Source organism: Symsagittifera roscoffensis, chromosome 1 (assembly GCF_963678635.1).
Source record: "Symsagittifera roscoffensis chromosome 1, txSymRosc1.1, whole genome shotgun sequence".
Taxonomy (NCBI): Eukaryota; Metazoa; Xenacoelomorpha; order Acoela; family Convolutidae; genus Symsagittifera; species Symsagittifera roscoffensis.
Window position 1 is genome coordinate 42993551 of NC_087062.1, and position 18372 is coordinate 43011922.

General features: G+C 42.9%; 1 protein-coding gene across 1 annotated transcript in view; it reads left to right on the plus strand.

Moving 5' to 3' along the window:
- The window catches only part of LOC134856751 (exosome complex component RRP4-like), a 42994-nt gene that overhangs the window by 15756 nt on the left and 8866 nt on the right, over positions 1–18372 (plus strand). The window lies entirely within an intron of this gene.

Below are 18372 nucleotides of genomic sequence, written 5' to 3' on the forward strand. Positions count from 1 at the left end.
TAACGCACCAAATCTTCGCCAGCGGCTGTTTCTTGCTTGAACGGCTGAAGATCAGTCCTGACTACCTCTTTTTGTGGCAACAGACTTAGCGAACGTTTCGATATCGCTATTGTCTCCAAATCATCCGCTGCGTTGTCAAAGACTCTTTCGCTTGGTATAAGGTAGCGATCACTGTCAGGATCCTGGTGGACCTCTCTGTCCAGATCCCTTGCCCGAGTTTCCACTAGTAGTGGGTGTATCGCTAGTTCGGACAGTTCTGATCCCGAGCTCGAGTTCCTGTCTGAATAGGTGTCAATTCCTGAGTTTCGGGAATTGTCATCTGTTGAAGAGGTTGTGATGGAGTCTGCACGCTCCTCCAGATCATGTCTGTGCCTTCTTCGCATCCATCTGAACTCCCCGGACAAAACCTTGTTCCCCAGGTCCTGTTTCTCATCAGGAACTTTTTCATCTATCTCAGACTCCCCGGACAAACTTTCTTGTCCCGGGTGTTGATCTTGTACTCGCTGGCTCTTCTAATCATTCGTCTCCCCGGACAAAGAACCTTGCAGCAGGTTTTGTTCTACCTTCTCACCTTTTTTATCCTGGTCCACAAAGGTAACGGTTTTCCTTCGCGTACTGCTCCCCTGTTCTTTCCGTCCGTAAGAAGTACTGGTTAAAATCTCGTGGGGAATTGAGGATACTAGTTGCTGAACTATTGTCCTACAATCCCTCTCGTTATCTTCGTGTTGTCGTCTGGACGGTATGATCTTCACCTTCTCCCTGATTGTTAGTGATGCCACTGCTGATGTCCACTCAGGGTCATCTCTGGTCACTTCTCTTTCTAACAATCCACCTAGCATCCGCATCACTTGCGGTGTGACCTGCACCGTTTTATCCAATAATGAGAGGCTGTTTATGTACATGCGAGAGAGTTCTTGCTGGACCAAATTCGAGCGCAGCAACAGATCCAAGGGGACCGGGTCCTCCTTGGATAGGATCTTTATCTCGGCTGGTTTCTCTACAGGTAACTCAGGGTGTCCTGGAATTGGATGTCCAGACTTATCCAACCATCTCGTTAAGGGAAGCGCTTCATAAGTTTCTTTGTCCAGAAACGAAAATCCTTCCTTTATTTCTGCCTGATTGGTTTGCTTTTGCTCCAATCTTTCACAGAACTTAGTTTTCTTGCTGAGACTGTCAGCATTCTGGTGTTTATCACGCATCCTGTGTTCAATTATCATATGGTAGCCATCCAATCCTACTATCCATCTACCAATATAACTATGATCCATCGAGTAGATCTTCAACCAGGATAACGCTCTGTTGTCTACGCGTAACTTAAAGGGAGCGCTCCCCAAGTATGCGCGGTATTTTTCTACAAATGTTACCACTGCAAACATTTCTGCTTTAGGTGCGCCATATTTCATCTCTGTGTCACTCAAGACCTTGCTGCCGTATGCAATGGGACGGAGAACCGTTCTTCCATTCCATTCTTGCTCCTGATGCAAAATTCCTGAGATGGCTACTACTGATGCGTCTGTGTCAAGAACATACATGCCCTTTTCTCTAGGCATGCCTAGCACTGGCGCTTCGCACAGTTCCTGCTTTATGTTCTCGAAGGCAACTTGTGCTTCATCGTTCCATTCGAACTTTTTCCCTTTGTTGCGCATCAGCTTCTGCATCGGATACACCTTGTCCGCATATCCTTTTATGAACTCCCGGTAGTAAGTGGCAAACCCTAGGAAGCTTAGGAGCTGTGTGTCCGTTCTGGGAGCCTTCCATGTCAACCCTTCTTCTACTGCTTCCGGGTCCGGCCTCACACCATGCCTGTCCACCATTCTTCCCAGGTAATTGATTGAATCCCTACGGATTTCACATTTCGATGGTTTGCACTTCAAGCCTGCTCTTTTCATGCATCCAAAGACCTCATCGAGCCGATCAATATGGTCTTCTAGAGTTGGTGTCGCTATGACCACGTCGTCCACGTAACACATCACAAGGTTCCTGTACTTCTTTGTCACTCTGGTCAAAGCCTGAGCCATCAGTCTTTGAAAACTGGCCGTTGCATTGCGCAAGCCGAAAGGCATCCTCTTCCGCTGGTACAATCCCAATTCGCACGCGAATCCGGTTTTCTCTCTATCCTTCTTCCGCAAAGGGACCTGCCAGAAGGCCGAAACCAAGTCCAGTGTTGTGAAGAACTTGGCATCACCAAGTTTGGAGAGGCTCTCGTCTATTCGCGGTATCGGGTACGCATCTTTTATCGTCACCGCGTTCAAATAGCGAAAGTCGCAACAAAATCTTAGCTGTTCCCCTTTCTTTTTCGCCATTACCACCCCGCAAGCCCACGGCGATTTCGAGGGTTCTATCATGTCCTGTTCGAGCACCATTTCGATTTCCGCTCGGCACGCTTCCGACTTGTGTGGCGTCATTCGTCTCTGTTCGGAACGGCACCTTCTTCCAGTTCAATTTCGTGTTCGACGAAGTTACAGCAACCAATATCCGCTTTATGTTTTGAAAATACATCGTCGTTCCGATTTAAAACGTCCCGCAATTTTTCGAAATCTCCCTCACCTATTTTTCCTTTTAAATGTTCTATCTCTGGCAAAACCGGTTTGTCAGATTCTGGTTCGTATGACGAGGGGCGTTCCGGAAAATTCGAGCAGCTCGATAAGCCGTCTTCCGTTTCGGATTTCACTGAAAACAATTTATGAATAGATTTTAATTCATTAATCCTCTTTAAAATTTTATCTTTGTTGGCATGATAAGGACAGTCTTTCACATTATGTTTCTTCAAGTTTTGTGTCTCCTCGTAGTCGGTCCTCATCGGCAAAGCGTAACCAAGCTTCTTTCCACGCTGGATTGAAACCGTGGTATCCAGTGTGTTCAATATCACACTGACACGCAGTCCGTTTCGCGTTACCGAGAAGCTCCGGCCTAAAATCACCGAACTCAGACTATTTGGATTCGGTACTAAGCAAACCTGTTTACTATCACTTAACGAATTCAAATTTCTCATTCTAAAAATTGCCACCACAGCTTGTCCTGGCTGTATTTTTACTTTTCTATCTAAAAAAACTGGTACCTTGTTTTCGTCTGTTATTATACTATTAATTGGTTTCTTAACATACTTCCAGTCCGGGTTTCTAATCCGTATCAGACCGTTGTTCAAGTCAATCATCACGTCAAAATTCCTGACAAAATCTCTGCCCAAGATGAATTGGTCGGCGTCGTCTAAATTCTCTACTACCAGGAAGCTCATCCATAGATCTCGTCCTCCCATGTGGAGAAATGTTATCGGCGTTCTTCCGGCTACGTAAATCGCCCCTCGATTGGCGGCGGCCAGTCGGAGATTCGTTGGAATCTGATCTTCCCTCGTGAAGCCCATTCTTTCCCAAGTTTTTATTGGCATCACACTCACTACCGCTCCTGTGTCCAGAAGCCCTGTGACTCCGATTTTCGGTCCGTTGGTGTCGAGCAGATGTGCGGTCACATCTGCTTCATACCCAATGTGTACTGCATCTTGTTCCATCATGGTGTCATGGCCTATCCTGCGGACTTTGAGTTCCTCCTCACCCAAATAGATCTGCCCTATCTGGTCACTGTCTGTTGTTACATAAGTCCTAGTGTAGATACTGATCCCATCCACGTTCAGCATCACTTGATACGGCCCATAGACCTCCAGGTAGCGTCCATGAAGTTTCTTTGTGCGAGGGCCACCCGTTGTTAGTAGTGCTCGCACAGCTCTCGACTCAGTGCGTGGCTCCACCTGCCTCAGATAATCTGCATATGTGTCCAAATGCATCAAAGTGAACTCGGAGGGTTCACTCAGATTTCTGATTACCTGGTGTCCAGCCACTGAAATTATCGACAGTATCTTGCTTTCTTGTGGCACCATGCCGAACCTCTGACCGGAGATCACATTAAGTTTCATGCTCAAACTGCTTGGTGCTTTAGTCTCCTCGACCTCCGTTGCTTCGAAGGTATTCAGTTGCTCCTGTAGTTTCTCATTCTCCAGTTCGAGTTTCACTTTTTGTTGGATCTCTTTCGTCACCAGTTCCTGCTGCACTCTATTTAGAGCATCCCTCAAGGCTGCCCTATAATCAATCTTGAAGTCATCGGCCGCAGTCACTGGTTCCGGTTCACGTGTCTCTTCATTTACCGCTTGCATTTTCTTCGTCGCCAGCTCTTGAGGTTTGTCTTTTCTGCAGGCCTCCGCTTCACTCAACAGGCGAGCCTTGCTGGCTTTCACTCCTGACAAAGCTTCTTCATGCCTTGGATGCTTGATGTCTGCCACTGCATCCCAGAATTGCGGACAATCTGATATAAAATGACCTTCCAAGTTGCAAAAGAAACACCTCGGGCCGAATTTCGCAATTACTCCTCTCATGAAATACTCATGGTCCAATTCTGACGCATCTTCGTCCTCGAGGCTAAAACCTATTGCTTTCATGCCTTGTTTGTAAGTTGGGCATGCCAAAACATGATGGTCTGTTGAACTGCAATTGGCACAAGAGCGTCTCTTGTCCATATCATCCCTCGGTTTGTACCAGTTGTTCCCTTGGTTTGCTGGTCCATTGTTAAAATTGCCATAATTGTTCTTATAATGACCAGATCTCGAAGGAGGTTTCAATAAAAGATATTCTTTTGACTTGAGCCTCAACTCCTTTGGTGTTGGCGCGTTGGTTGATAGTGGTGTGTAATGCGTTGCCAGCATTGTCCGAAGTTCATCATTCTTCACACCATCGATGAATTTTGAGGCTACTGCCAGGTTCATCCTTCGGTTTGACTCATCCGGTTGGCTGCGTCTTCTCAGCATTTCCAAGTCGTCTAGAAACTTGTCTATCGTTTCATCCTCTCGTTGCCTCCGTTTCTCGAAGCGCATCATCGCCTGGTGCCCCTGCACCCCTGATCCAAAACGGTTCAACAAGATTTCGAAGATTTTCTCGGCTGTGTCACGCTGATATTGCTTCTTGGCCATGACACAGTTCATGCTCAAACTGCTTGATGCTTTAGTCTCCTCGACCTTCGTTGCTTCGAAGGTATTCAGTTGCTCCTGTAGTTTCTCATTCTCCAGTTCGAGTTTCACTTTTTGTTGGATCTCTTTCGTCACCAGTTCCTGCTGCACTCTATTTAGAGCATCCCTCAAGGCTGCCCTATAATCAATCTTGAAGTCATCGGCCGCAGTCACTGGTTCCGGTTCACGTGTCTCTTCAGTTACCGCTTGCACTTTCTTTGTCGCCAGCTCTTGAGTTTTGTCTTTTCTGCGTGCCTCCGCTTCACTCAACAGGCGAGCCTTGCTGGCTTTCACTCCTGACAAAGCTTCTTCATGCCTTGGATGCTTGATGTATGCCACTGCATCCCAGAATTGCGGACAATCTGATATAAAATGACCTTCCAAGTTGCAAAAGAAACACCTCGGGCCAAATTTCGCAATTACTCCTCTCATGAAATACTCATGGTCCAATTCTGACGCATCTTCGTCCTCGAGGCTAAAGCCTATTGCTTTCATGCCTTGTTTGTAAGTTGGGCATGCCGGAACATGATGGCCTGTTGAACTGTAATTGGCACAAGAGCGTCTCTTGTCCATATCATCCCTCGGTTTGTACCAGTTGTTCCCTTGGTTTGCTGGTCCATTGTTAAAATTGCCATAATTGTTCTTATAATAACCAGATCTCGAAGGAGGTTTCAATAAAAGATATTCTTTTGACTTGAGCCTCAACTCCTCTGGTGTTGGCGCATTGGTTGATAGTGGTGTGTAATGCGTTGCCAGCATTGTCCGAAATTCATCATTCTTCACACCATCGATGAATTTTGAGGCTACTGCCAGGTTCATCCTTCGGTTTGACTCATCCGGTTGGCTGCGTCTTCTCAGCATTTCCAAGTCGTCTAGAAACTTGTCTATCGTTTCATCCTCTCGTTGCCTCCGTTTCTCGAAGCGCATCATCGCCTGGTGCCCCTGCACCCCTGATCCAAAACGGTTCAACAAGATTTCGAAGAATTTCTCGGCTGTGTCACGCTGGTATTGCTTCTTGGCCATGACACAGTTCAGGGCTGTCCCTTCCAAGTTACTGGTGAGCGCACTGCATTCTTGTCTTTCCAACAAGTCCTCTTCCTCGAAATGCAGTTTCCTTGCCTCTATCCAGGTATCAATACAGCCATCAGATTCGTCTTTATAGCACCTTGGTTTCTTAAAGACTCTTCTGGACTTCTCACTGCGTTCATTGGTTCTGGATAACCTTGTAAGGAATGTCTCCAAAGACCTGTTTAGGGGTTCAAATGCTGTGGCCATTGCCGTAGCATCCCTTGAGTGTCCCGCCTGGGTGTCCTCACACCTTGTCAAAGGCTCTGTATTCAATGCATCCCTGCAATCCGAATCGCCGTGAGTGTTTCCCCCTTGGCCCACATGACTCCTCCTTTGGCTCGCATGTCTCCTGTTACCGGAATCACTTCTCCCAGTCGCATGTGTGCCTTGCGTTGGTCGTTCGTTAGAGGTCTGTCTGTTCCCCGTTGAACTTGCTCTACTGTTCGGGCCCCATGTTCTATTATCCGTTGTGGCATCGCCTGATGAACTGCCCCTACCTCTAGTGGATCCATATGTCCTCCTCCTTTGATGGTCATTGAAGTTCACCTTCGGCTCCCTGCTGGAACCTCCCGAGTTCGGTTCCCCTTCTTTTGCCCACCCTTGCTGCCTAGTAGCCCGTCCGACCTATCCATGATAGCCTGAGTTCGCCTCTCCATCATCGCGTCTATCTTTGTGTCCAGAGTCCCAAGAGACTGCTCTTGCTGAATTCTTAACTTCTCCATGTCGTCTCTTAAGCGTAATTCTCTCTGTTCCGCTTCTCTTGTCATTCGCGACAAATTCTTCGCTATGTGCTCGTCCGTACTTTCTTTCAAGCGTTTTTTGCTCCTACCAACTTCTTGTCTATTGCGGTTTATTTTTTCCCGCAGACTTTCTCTTTCAATGTGAACTGCTCTTTCTAGTTCACTCATTCTTATGGACATCTGTTCATTTTGTTCTCCTATACTGCCCACTATGTTGTTCAAGGCTTCTTCTAGTGCTGCCCCGTTATCCACGAGTGGCGTCACTAGTGGCGGTGTAACCCTGTCGGTCCCAGGTAGCTTCGTGCTGGTCGAGATTCGGGCCTTGACTCTCTGCCTCGACGTCTTTTCATTATCCACTTCAGGATCCGCCAATGCGTTGCCTAGCCCTTTGTTTCTACTCTCCTCAGTTTTCGGCTCTGAATTTGTCATAATCGCGAAGCCTCTCGACTGGCCCGGTGTGTTTACCTCTTTGCTTATCGTTCTCACCACAACAAATTTGACCATGGTTCCAGTCTCTCTTACAACGTATGCCTCATTCTCCTGGGTCGAACTAATGAGGCTGACTTGAGACCCAAAGTCCATTTGCTCTTCTTCGTCCTCCTCCTCCTCCTGGGATTCACCTTCATTTCCTGTGCCCATGGTGAATGGAAAGATGTTTCCTAAGGTGTTCCTCATTCTTTCTGAGAACGATGAGGACGTTGTTTGTTTCTCAGTCCCGCGACAGTATCATGGTGTTGTCTGTTGGAGATCTTCTTGTTGCCACTATTTCAGTTGAAATGTCGGACAGTTCCGACATCTCCTCTCGATCCAATGTCCCGGTGGAAGTGGCAAAATCATGGCCTTGTTCTACAGGAGTAATTTCCCTCGCCAGCCTTCTGCCCCTCCCTTCCAGTCCATGTACTTCCTGGTTGTCATTCATGGCCTGGTCCGTATTGACCTCCACTTCCAACATTTCTTTTCTCTCTTTTGAGGTCTTCTGACTCCTCGTTTCAACCATTCTGCCTGAAACCGTCTCCCCTTTGTCGGTCCGGGCTCGTTTGATCCGATCCACAAAAGGGTCGGTCATTGTTTTTCTTTGCTTTTTAGGTATGAATTTCCTAGAGCTATTACCTCCTTTAGGTATCCTTGACTTGTCTAGACTCATTCTCAATTTGTCACTTCTTAATGCCTATACACTCAATTCGATTGCTAGTAACTTTATAGTTTGACTATCAATAATAATGACACATCACAATAAATTTCACAAGATTCTATTAAATAGTCACCACGAATCCCTGTATGTTATCAGAGTACAGTTTGTATATAATTTATTCACACTAACCGATTATCGGTCGTAAGATTTGAGAACTAGCACAATATGATGTTATCAGTCAATTTAAAAGATAGTGTACTCACTACCCAATCAAGCACAAATTATGTTGATTTAAAATCAAAAACAAAAAAATATATATAATGACAGAATGTGAATAACTCTATAAAAAAACGTATGTGTATTGTACTTTTAGTCGGTCGCAGTACAATAGTCGAACTTATATTTTAAAGAAAAAGCTTTCCCTGCTTGGTGCTGCACCAAACAGACAAAATTTTGAAGGCAGTAATTTTATCAAGTGGGCGTCTATTGCACCCACCGAGTACTGTGTTACCTATTTGCCTTCGGACTGCCCGAGCTAGACCTACTAAAATCCTCAGGGCAGTCACTTTTCTCAAAAACGTTTTGGATTTCAATCCACACCAATGAATTACGCTCTTTTTAGTTTAGACTTAGTGTAGCGAATATCCGAGCTCGGACCTGTTTTGTTTTGGTCTGGTTTTTATTGAAAGGCAAGTTACCAGTGCAGTCACTGATTCCTAGCCTGTCTGCTAATAACCTAATATCTCTCACTGTAGTCTTTCTTCTGTTTACCTAAGTCCTTTAATAAAATAATACCCCTCCGGATTGGCAAAAATAGGACCCTTCCGGATTGGCAAAATTGAGACCCCTCCCGATTGGGACCCCTCTGAGTTAGCAAATGTAAGACCCCTCCGGATTGGGACCCCTCCAAATTTGAAAAAATCTGAACCTCACCGGATTGGGAGCCCTCTGGTTTTGTAAAAGTAGCTTTCCTTCTTTCAACCTATACCCCTCCGGATACGTTCTCCAATGCTATTTTGCTTTTTAAATTAACTAGGAAGGGTATGTATTGCTTTCCTAGACCCTTCCGGATTGAAGTTAAGCCTCTTATTTGACAATTCACGCTAACGGTGAAGGGTCTTATCGCTAGCCTAACTTCGGCTCGATTAAGGTTTTCTTGTGCCTTTAGCCTTCCCTTTTCGTCTAGAACAGCCTAAAGTTACTTTATTCAACTGCTATTACCTTTTGGTAGGGGTGTAAGGGCTTTCCTAAAAAAAATTATAAAACGTGAAGGGTTACCCTTCCAAATTGGTGAATATGCTAAAAACAATCTCAAAAAATTTTCACGCTTATTTTTTCGAAAAACTTTTGTCCTTATCAGTAAGCGCAGCTAATTTCTGATCTAATGGTACCAACATCAACTGAATCTGCCCAGTAGTTCCAAAGTTATTAACCAAAACGTCTTTTTTCTAAAGTCAAGAAATTTCTCATTTGTAGGTTCCGCCTAACTTCTTCCGCAATTCTGTTTTTTTTTCGACCTAAAAATTATTGATCCGAGCTCAGAAGGCCTATAATTTTCTAGTTCGATGAAAAAAAACCCGATCTAAAACGCTTTAGTTGAAAAAATTTGCGAAAAAATATGCTACCTGTACCCCTCCGGATTGATGAGTCCACCAAATCAAACACGTTAAGTTCGATTTCTCTGCAACCCGGAAGGCTTTCGGTAAGCGGGTTTTAAAACTTGTAGATTCACTAGTGGACGTTGTCCGGACAACTATTTTTACTGTCCTAGCTCAAAAATTTCAAAAATTTTTCTGATTTTATAGTGTTCCGTTTCCTCAAAAATCACGAAAATTCGGTTTTTGGTTCCAAAATAGTTCCAACCACTTCCGAACTAAACTTAACCGGTTCTATCTATTATAGTAGTGCAGTTACGATGTAACACACTAATTTAGCGCTTTTTTCCGTTTCAAAAAATATCGATATCTCAAAAGTCGCGACTTGTGGGGGATGAAAATATCGCTATTTTGACCCTAAAAACCGGTCTGCTTTCTGTGTTTTTCACTGAAAAACGGTATAGGAGTATTAATATAGGTTATATAAGTAATAATATTAGTAATACTATACTTCTCCGGGTTTGTTCAATATCCGAATTAAGGTGCTTAACTCGGATATTCGCAGTTCGGTGAAGGGTCACTACAGTGCAGCACTGTCGAGCACCCCACAGATTACTATCTTACTTTTTGTACGAAAATGGATACAAAACTTGTTAACGATACCCAACAGTCGATTGATGTTGTCGTTGAGCCCCTTCTTGTTGCTCCTTGTACTGCTTGCCGGATCAGTCTTCTCCCAAGACCCTTCCCAATTGAGCGCAAATCAGCTGACCCTTCCGGATTGAGCGCAATTTATCATTAACGTGCTTAAATGCTCAAATAACCCTACAGTACAAGCCTCACAAACGGGCTACAAAATTGATCGTAACAATCCTGACTGATATAAACGCCTGTAACAACAATATATCTATCAACAACAAACGGGGGGGTCGGATCACATCTTGTCTGGGGGGATGATTTCTACTGATTTTTTACTTTTTTTTTACTGTTTTTGGTTTTTTTGGTTATTTTTTTATGTTTTTTGTTTTTCTTGGGTACTATACTTTTTTTTGTTTGGTATTATATATATCTTTAAGTGTTTTTGGTCACAAGCCTCTCAGGGAACGAGGGGATGGCCGATCCCCCCACCCTTCCTGATTCGTGAATTTTCGGTCTTAACTAGGTTAAAAAGCTATTCACGGTAATCCGGAAGGCTTCCGCGTTCCGAACTACCCTTCCACGCCGGCGGTTTAGGCCTATCTAGGTCGTTAATGTGAGCATCCGCTCGGCGCGGAGTGCTCGTTAACGGTTCTGCCGTTCATGATGTTAAAAAAGAATAACACCCAGGAGCGCCAAAAAACATCTATGTAACATTCGCCCGGAAGATACATATCGACGGAAAATAAAGCTAGGTTCTAAGACGACTGGCCAACGTCTAAACAGAGCTCTACATGCTTTTCGCCGTCTCTACCAAGCCAGTACTTTCGGTGGTCTTTCTAACATCGGGTCGACTAAAACGTTACTGCTTTCGGCTTCGGTCAAAACACTCAAATTAACTAGATTACATGCAGAAATAGTGAGCTCATGGCTGCGTCTCAGTATCCCCAGACCACGAGGTCACTCCTAAAAACAGGGCTACTACTATTCATTGAATTATTATTGTTTTTGTTCAGTAGATAAAAATCATCATCTCCATCGAAGATGGTTCAACCCTTTTCCCCAACTCCTAGCTTCTCATCCTATCAAATGAATTCAGATGTTATTTAAATTCAACTCAGGACATGACAGGGAAGCTAAAAGTTTATGTAAAACACTATCAGTTTCAGTCCCGAGACCCCTCCGGATTCTCGAATCCGGGGAAATAAGACTCCTATTCTCCTTCCGGAAGGCTGCCTTCCACCCTTCACCGTTGTTCGCAACGGCCTTGCAACTATTGTAGCGACACAATAGTTGCAACTCGGAACGGTCTCTGCTACTTCTGCAATCTGTTGTTGTTTTTCAATCACAATTCTCGTTGTTATCGCTATCGCAACTAATGTTATTGTGTTTTTCTCCGGTTTTCTGCCAAAATGGCCATTTCTGACGTTTCTCAGAAATATGATGTCATACTTCTAAAATTTCAAAATACCAGAGTATCTTGATGACCTTCACCTTTTGACTAATCGTCCCAATAACGTTATTAATCTCTTAAAACCGTCAATTCGGAAGGTTTGCTGCTAAAATTTCGAATCTGCTGAATCTGCATTTTGGCGCATTATGGTCGAATGTCACATGTTCGACGAAAAAATTAAGGAGCTTAAAAACATCTCGGATGTCATTGACAAACTAGACGCTCATTATGGCTTTTACTTCCTGAAAAATTGCTTTAGCATGCCAAAACTCCTATATTTTTTTGCGTACGAGCCCTTGTTTTTTGCAAAAAGATTTTTTGGTACGCTACGACAAATTACTAAGAAATTCGTTATAAAAGGTCACTAACGTGAAAATGGATGATAACCACTTTTTACAAGCAGTTCTACCGGCAGCCAAAGGTGGCTTGATTGTTTCTTCCGCTCGTCTAATCGCTTTACCTGCTTTCTTAGCCTCTGCAGTAGGAGCAAAAAATACCTTGAGCAAAATCTTTGGGTTAGAGCATGTGGATGGAACCTATGATGATGCGCTTAAATGGTGGTTTGAACTTGGAAAAACTGAAATGGCTCTGGAAAATGAAGTCCGAAAAAAATTGGACAGAGCCAATTTTTGACAGCGAAATTACAGACTTGATTTTAGACTCGAGCCAACGGACGTAAAAAGATTCAACGCGTTCCAAGTTAGATTTGGCTCCCAATGGTTGAACGCAATCCCGTGCAAAACTTTAAGGTTGAAACTGTCAAACCAACAACTCAAAATTGCGATAGGACTTCGATTAGGTTAAAAAAAAATATGCGAACGGCATAAATGCGTATGCGGGAAAACGTTACCGAGTATGGTTGGCATTGTCTTTCTTGCCTCGAAAGTGAAGGGAGATTCTCTAAGCTTTCAAACCTGATTGCCCTTATAAAGAAGAGTTTATCTTATCACATTCCGTCTGTTTTAGATCCACGACACCTCTACAGGACCGATCAGAAGCGACCAGACGGTTTGATGCTCGTTCCATGGGCTGTTGGTAAGCAGCTCTTGTGGGATGTAACGGTAGTAGACTCCATAGCTCCTTGTAGGATTAATTCCCGGTCTGTTTGTAACCCTGGTACGGCTGCCGCCGAAGCGGAAGAGCGAAAAATGACAAGTATAAAGATCTTGTAGACGATGGATATCTTTTTCAACCGCTAGCTTTCGAGATTCAGGGCGCGGCCGGCCCCAGCACAGAAGTTTTTTTGAGCAAGCTTTGTAAGAACCTAAGCATATGCACTGAGGAACCCAGAGAAGGCAGTTTTTTAAAACAGAGAATCTCCCTGGCAATACAGATTGCGAACGCCGCTTGCGTACTCGGAACAATAAATGACAAAATAACTTTCGACGAAATTTTTTTATTTGTAACACCTGTATTTTATATTTTCTCGTGTAGAGTTGCGTGTTCTTATTGAAGAAACGTAACCCGTATCGATTTTAATTGAAAAAGACTTCAACACTCATCTTCTTTTATCATTATCACTTCCATATCTAGAAAATTCCAAGGATTTTGACTGGAGTACGTGATGAAGGGACTCCTGACTCTAACTTCGGTTACTAAGATACTTTTGACCTTCTGATTACCCAAAAAAAAATTTTTCATAGCTTGAATAAATAGTTTGCCTCGAAGGAGTTATTATTTTGCAAACAAAGTTACTATATAGAATCATTCAAGTTAGTGATTGCTCAAAATAACCGATCTTTTTGCGAGCCGATTGATTAATAGAGACGGGCGTGCTAAAGATCGTACTTGTCATTTCCCAGTATTTATCCAGCCAAACTGGTCAAATAAGTCCCAATTTTCATCCTTAGAAAATGGTCAAATATTAGGAAAAATGACAATCATGTCTGAAAATTACGCCTGAAGTTATTTTTAGTTCCTTCTTCAATTTTTTTGCATACCTCCTTGATTAGCCTAATTGTTGTGATAAGCTTATTAACTAGAATAATTCATGCTGAGGGGTAGCAGCTTGTGACCCCCTTATTCAGTCTTATTCTATCTGTTTTAATATACAGTTACATCATTTGCTGTTCTGAATATATTCATTGGCATCAAACATTCATCGAAGTGAGTCTCAACCAATGACATTGACACTCCAATCGACATATAAACCTGTTCTTTCAATGGAGACCTTTTGAAATGAACTACAACGAACTTATCTCCCGTAATTGGAGAATTTGAACAGCAAAGCTCTTCTTGTTTAAGGGACTAATATCGGGCCCACAGGGCCGAATCCATAATAGGGGGTCAATTAAAATGGGCCCTTCCGTCATGCGACGGTACGTGCTCAGGTTGGATAGGGCCATACCAACGCTATTTAAATACATCGACAAAATTGTATGAATAAATCAAGTCTATTTTAATGCATCAAGAGAATTGTCAATTAAAATCTACCCTCCTCGATTACAGCTCAGATAGAATTGTCTATGTTGGATGCATTTTTAAGTTTTTTGCACCCCCTAAAGCAGAGGATTGCACTCCTCAGAAGTGCAAAACTTATTTGTGTTCTTATATAGTTAATTGTGTCCGAGTATGATTCATTCCGTTTTTCGCTTAGTTTCTCTGCTAGTTTCTGGACGGTTTTTGTAGAGCCCGGTGCTGCTCCTCCGGTACACGTAAAAATTAGTGGAACAAAGCTGCTGTGTTCCACATCCAGAATTCTTTGTTGGTATTTTAATGTTTTGACGCTCTCATGATATTTGTAGGCGTCAGATATAGTTTTAGGGCAGGATTTAGCATGGGGGTTGAAAATTTTTACATCGAAAAAGATTCGGCTGAATCGGCCTCCCCAGAGTCCATTTGCCTTGATGTCAAGTCGAGCGTCATCTTCAGTAGTGGTTGTTTTGTTGTGAAAATTTTTGCCTTCCAACGATTGAAGTTTCGGCTCTATTTCAACATCATGGCATACTTCGTCCAGGAGTGTCGCAAGGGTATCGCGAATTTCATTATGTCTTAGGTGAGTTTATCCACCTTTGGGACAGTGTACGGAGTGGGTCAGTGTGAACGGTTGTCCACACGGGCATATATGTGGGGTGCTTGGTGGTACCCATCAATATCTCAGATGTAATCCATCTTTAAACTCTGATCTGTTGAGAGATAAATGGTATTTTTTTAGGGGGAGCACGCTCAGCCAATTCGATGCGCCTTTCTGTGAAGCTAGATTTATTGTCCGTTTTTCTCTGATGAGCAAGTTTCCATAATTTTAGCCTTTTTTGAGAGTGAGATGTTCTGTTTCTCAGTTTTGATGTTTCTATTTATCAGAGTTTGTTCCGTTTCAGCTATTTCTATAACACTGTTTTCTAAGGGATCACAAATAGCTCGTGACCACTCATAGTTTTTGGAAAAGTCCGTGTTACTGAGGAAGTCTAATCCTCCCATTCTTAGCGGTAGAGCAAAAAGGTTGCGATCTTTATCGGTTATATGGTTTTTACCAGTAATACTAGGAAGTAACTGCTGTCTTGCGTTTTTCTCAATTTCATCCATTTTATTACATGCTTCCGGAGTTGTTCTGGTTAGAAAGCTTAATTTATTCTGAACTCCCTTTGTGTAGCAGGAGTACGCATTTTGTGATGATGTTATAGCTACTTTGGAAAGCTTTTCAGTTAGGGTAGCTGTCTTTTCAATTTCGCTTTCGATGTACTTATCGCATGCTGATGGTGTTCCTATGACCGATCCAAGGACTCTAAAACCGTCTACCATTGTAATATTTGTGCCTTCGAATACTTTCATGGCTCTTTCACGACAGTTTTCCTTTACTTTGAGTTGACACTTAGAAGGCTTCACATTGTACCCGAAAGCCTTTCCGTGCACATCTAGGTTGTCCAGTATTGCGCGGAGACTCTTAAGATCACCTGCAGTGCTTCCATCATCTTCGTACCGTTTTTGGGTGACATTTGGCTTTTGCAAGAGCTCAATCAGCGGGACTATTCTAATTCCGTACATAGCCATTGCGAGGGGATCACCTTGCGTTGTGCCTTCCGTAGATGTCAAAACCGTGTTATTGACATATAAATTTGAGGGATGTTTATATGAGTTGGCCAGCGAATGATGTAGTGCCGGACAAAAGATTTCTACATTTTTTAGAGCAAGTTCTCTATTGAGCGAGTTGAAGGCGTTTTCTGCATCAATTAGTAGTATGGCTTCCGTTTCCGGTTTCTCCAACTCCTTCCTCAAGCTGTGGATAGCATATTCGATTCCACACTTCTGGCCTAAGCAGAGTTGGAAATTTTTTCCGAGATTTTTAAAGTCTGATTTTATACATTGGGTGATTGTTTTGCCAATTATTCTTCTCAGAACCTCGCCCATACCAATGGGCCGTACCCCTGGATTTTTGTCCAGAGGTAACAGACGACACGAGTTGTAAGCTGTTAAGTTTTCATGGGGGACAACTTTACTTGCTATTGTATAGGATAGCTTAGCAATTGTCTGGTTGAACTGAGTTAATATCCTTCTCCATTCGCACGCATCTAGACCTGAGAAACCGTGGCTTCCGTGCGTTTTCAGGGTTGATTTTCGAACTGTCTTGGCGTTTATTTGTTCGAATATAGAGGGGTGGTTTGGCATTGTGTCTTCATTTAATTCAGTTATATAGTTAGTAGTTGCTGTTTTGGCTGGGGGATGTTTTTTTTCAGGATATTGAGGACTGTTTTTCCTTCAATGACTTCGTTTAGGGGAAGTACTCCTTTTGTTTTCTTGTCTGAAAGGCAGCCAATGGCGGCAGATTTTTTGCCTGTACTCATTAGTTTATCAAATTGCTTAGCTTCCTCGTTTACTTTGGACTTCTTCTGTTTTGGATGTCTAATTTGGAGAGCTTTCGCTTCAGTGAAAAGTTCGTCTAATAGGCCTTGCTTTCATAAAATTATGCGGCGGCTCACTGTTTTGGATTTTGATCCGTTTGTTTCTGATTTAGTTTTGGGGAGCAGCAGATGTGGAGAATCATTGCTGCTTTCATTGCGACGTTATAATTCGGTGTTTCTTCTACTAATGACAACAGCTGCTGGTTCAGTAATTCTATGAATTGGAAACGGGGCTTGTTCTTGCTTAGAACTATGAAGCGCGGTTTCCAGTTAACGACATTTTTGTATATGTCATTTATTTTAATTTCAAGTTCTTGGTCGATAAGTTTTCAGGGGTCGAAGGGGGCTTTAGTGATTGCTGGGGGCGATGGATAAGATTGTGTTGCGTTGGGCAGTGCTTTTGTTTCAGGTGTTGCCGGTGATGTTTCTTTTTGAATTGTGATGGGATCTCTGCTTGTTCGTCTGTTTGTGGAATTAGGCCCCTTTGCAAAGTTCTCGGGAGTGCATTGTATGCAGGAGAACCCATCGTAATAAAATTTGCTGCTCTGTAGCCCGCTACATGAGACATGGATGTATGCTTTGCAAATGACACACCATATGCCTCCTTTTCGAAGGTGGCGTTTGCAAATATGGCAGTGCGTTTGATCGGCCATAATTTGGCATCGAGGAGGGTAAATTATGGTGAATATATACAAGTAAGCTGAGCGAGCAATAAACTGAAAATTTCATTGGCCTAAAGAGAAAAATGAATACCATCTTTACAAAACATATTAGCACTAAAATTAACGTTTAGATTGGGGGAAATAATTCGAATTCTTGAGTGGTAAAATGTATTAATAAGGCGAAACAAAGAGTTATTTAAGGCACCAAATTTTCTGTTTATGAACTGATTATTTGCAGAGAGGATGGTTTTGGGGATAATAAGCACATTTGGGTTAAACTTATGAATTATCAAATTTATTAAAAATCTCCAATCATTAGAAAAGTCTGAAACCGTAGATGAGTTATTATTAAAGCCTGCTACTATAGTAACACAGTTCAATTTCTGCGAGGGGTAGCGCGAGACAGTAGCGGCAAGGTCGGCTAGTTTTGCACCTCTCTACGAGTGAACTGTGGCTCCGAAATCTTTGGGGCTGCAGTACTTGGTCCTTGAGGTTCCTATTACTAATTTCCTGCTCCACTTGGGTAGCCACTTCGGCCTGTACTTGGCACGGACATTCACTAAACAGGGTACAAAAGAGACAAAATAAGAGAAAGAATAGATTGTTATATGGATTGAAGAGAATTAGAATTAAAAAACAAATAAAAAAGAAATGAAAGCGATTACAACCTGGTTTTTTACGGGTGGAGGTTCCGGCGGGGATGTCCGGGTAGAGGGGGGGGGGGGGTTGGGTGTATCGCGGCTTGACCATCTTGTCTATAAAATCTCGTAACCGGGCCTTCTTCTTACAAGCGTACCGTTATGAGCGTATCATATCACATGAAACTATTTAATAAGTTTATCACAACAATTAGGCTATCACAACAACATTTGCGTATGTATCCATAATACATACATACATTAAGCTTAGTAAATGTCAACCTTCAAAACTAAGGAATGGCATATAATCGAACAAGGTTACGTAGCAGTTTTTAGACCACCGAGTATTCATTCTCTTCAGTAAGCAGACAAAAACTATATGAACCAATCAGAATGGAGACAAAGAAAAACTTAATAATTAGTTATTTTTCTGTTCGTAAGTTTGCTTTCTCACCACGATTCTGATGGTTTAATATAGTATCTGTCTTCTTACTGACAGTTATGAATACGCGATTGTGTAACTAAGTACGCGGGTAGGTTGCACTATTTAGACAACCGCGTATTTATACTCGTAAGCCGACAAGTGCTGTAGTAAACAATCAGAATCGAGTCTAATAAGACAA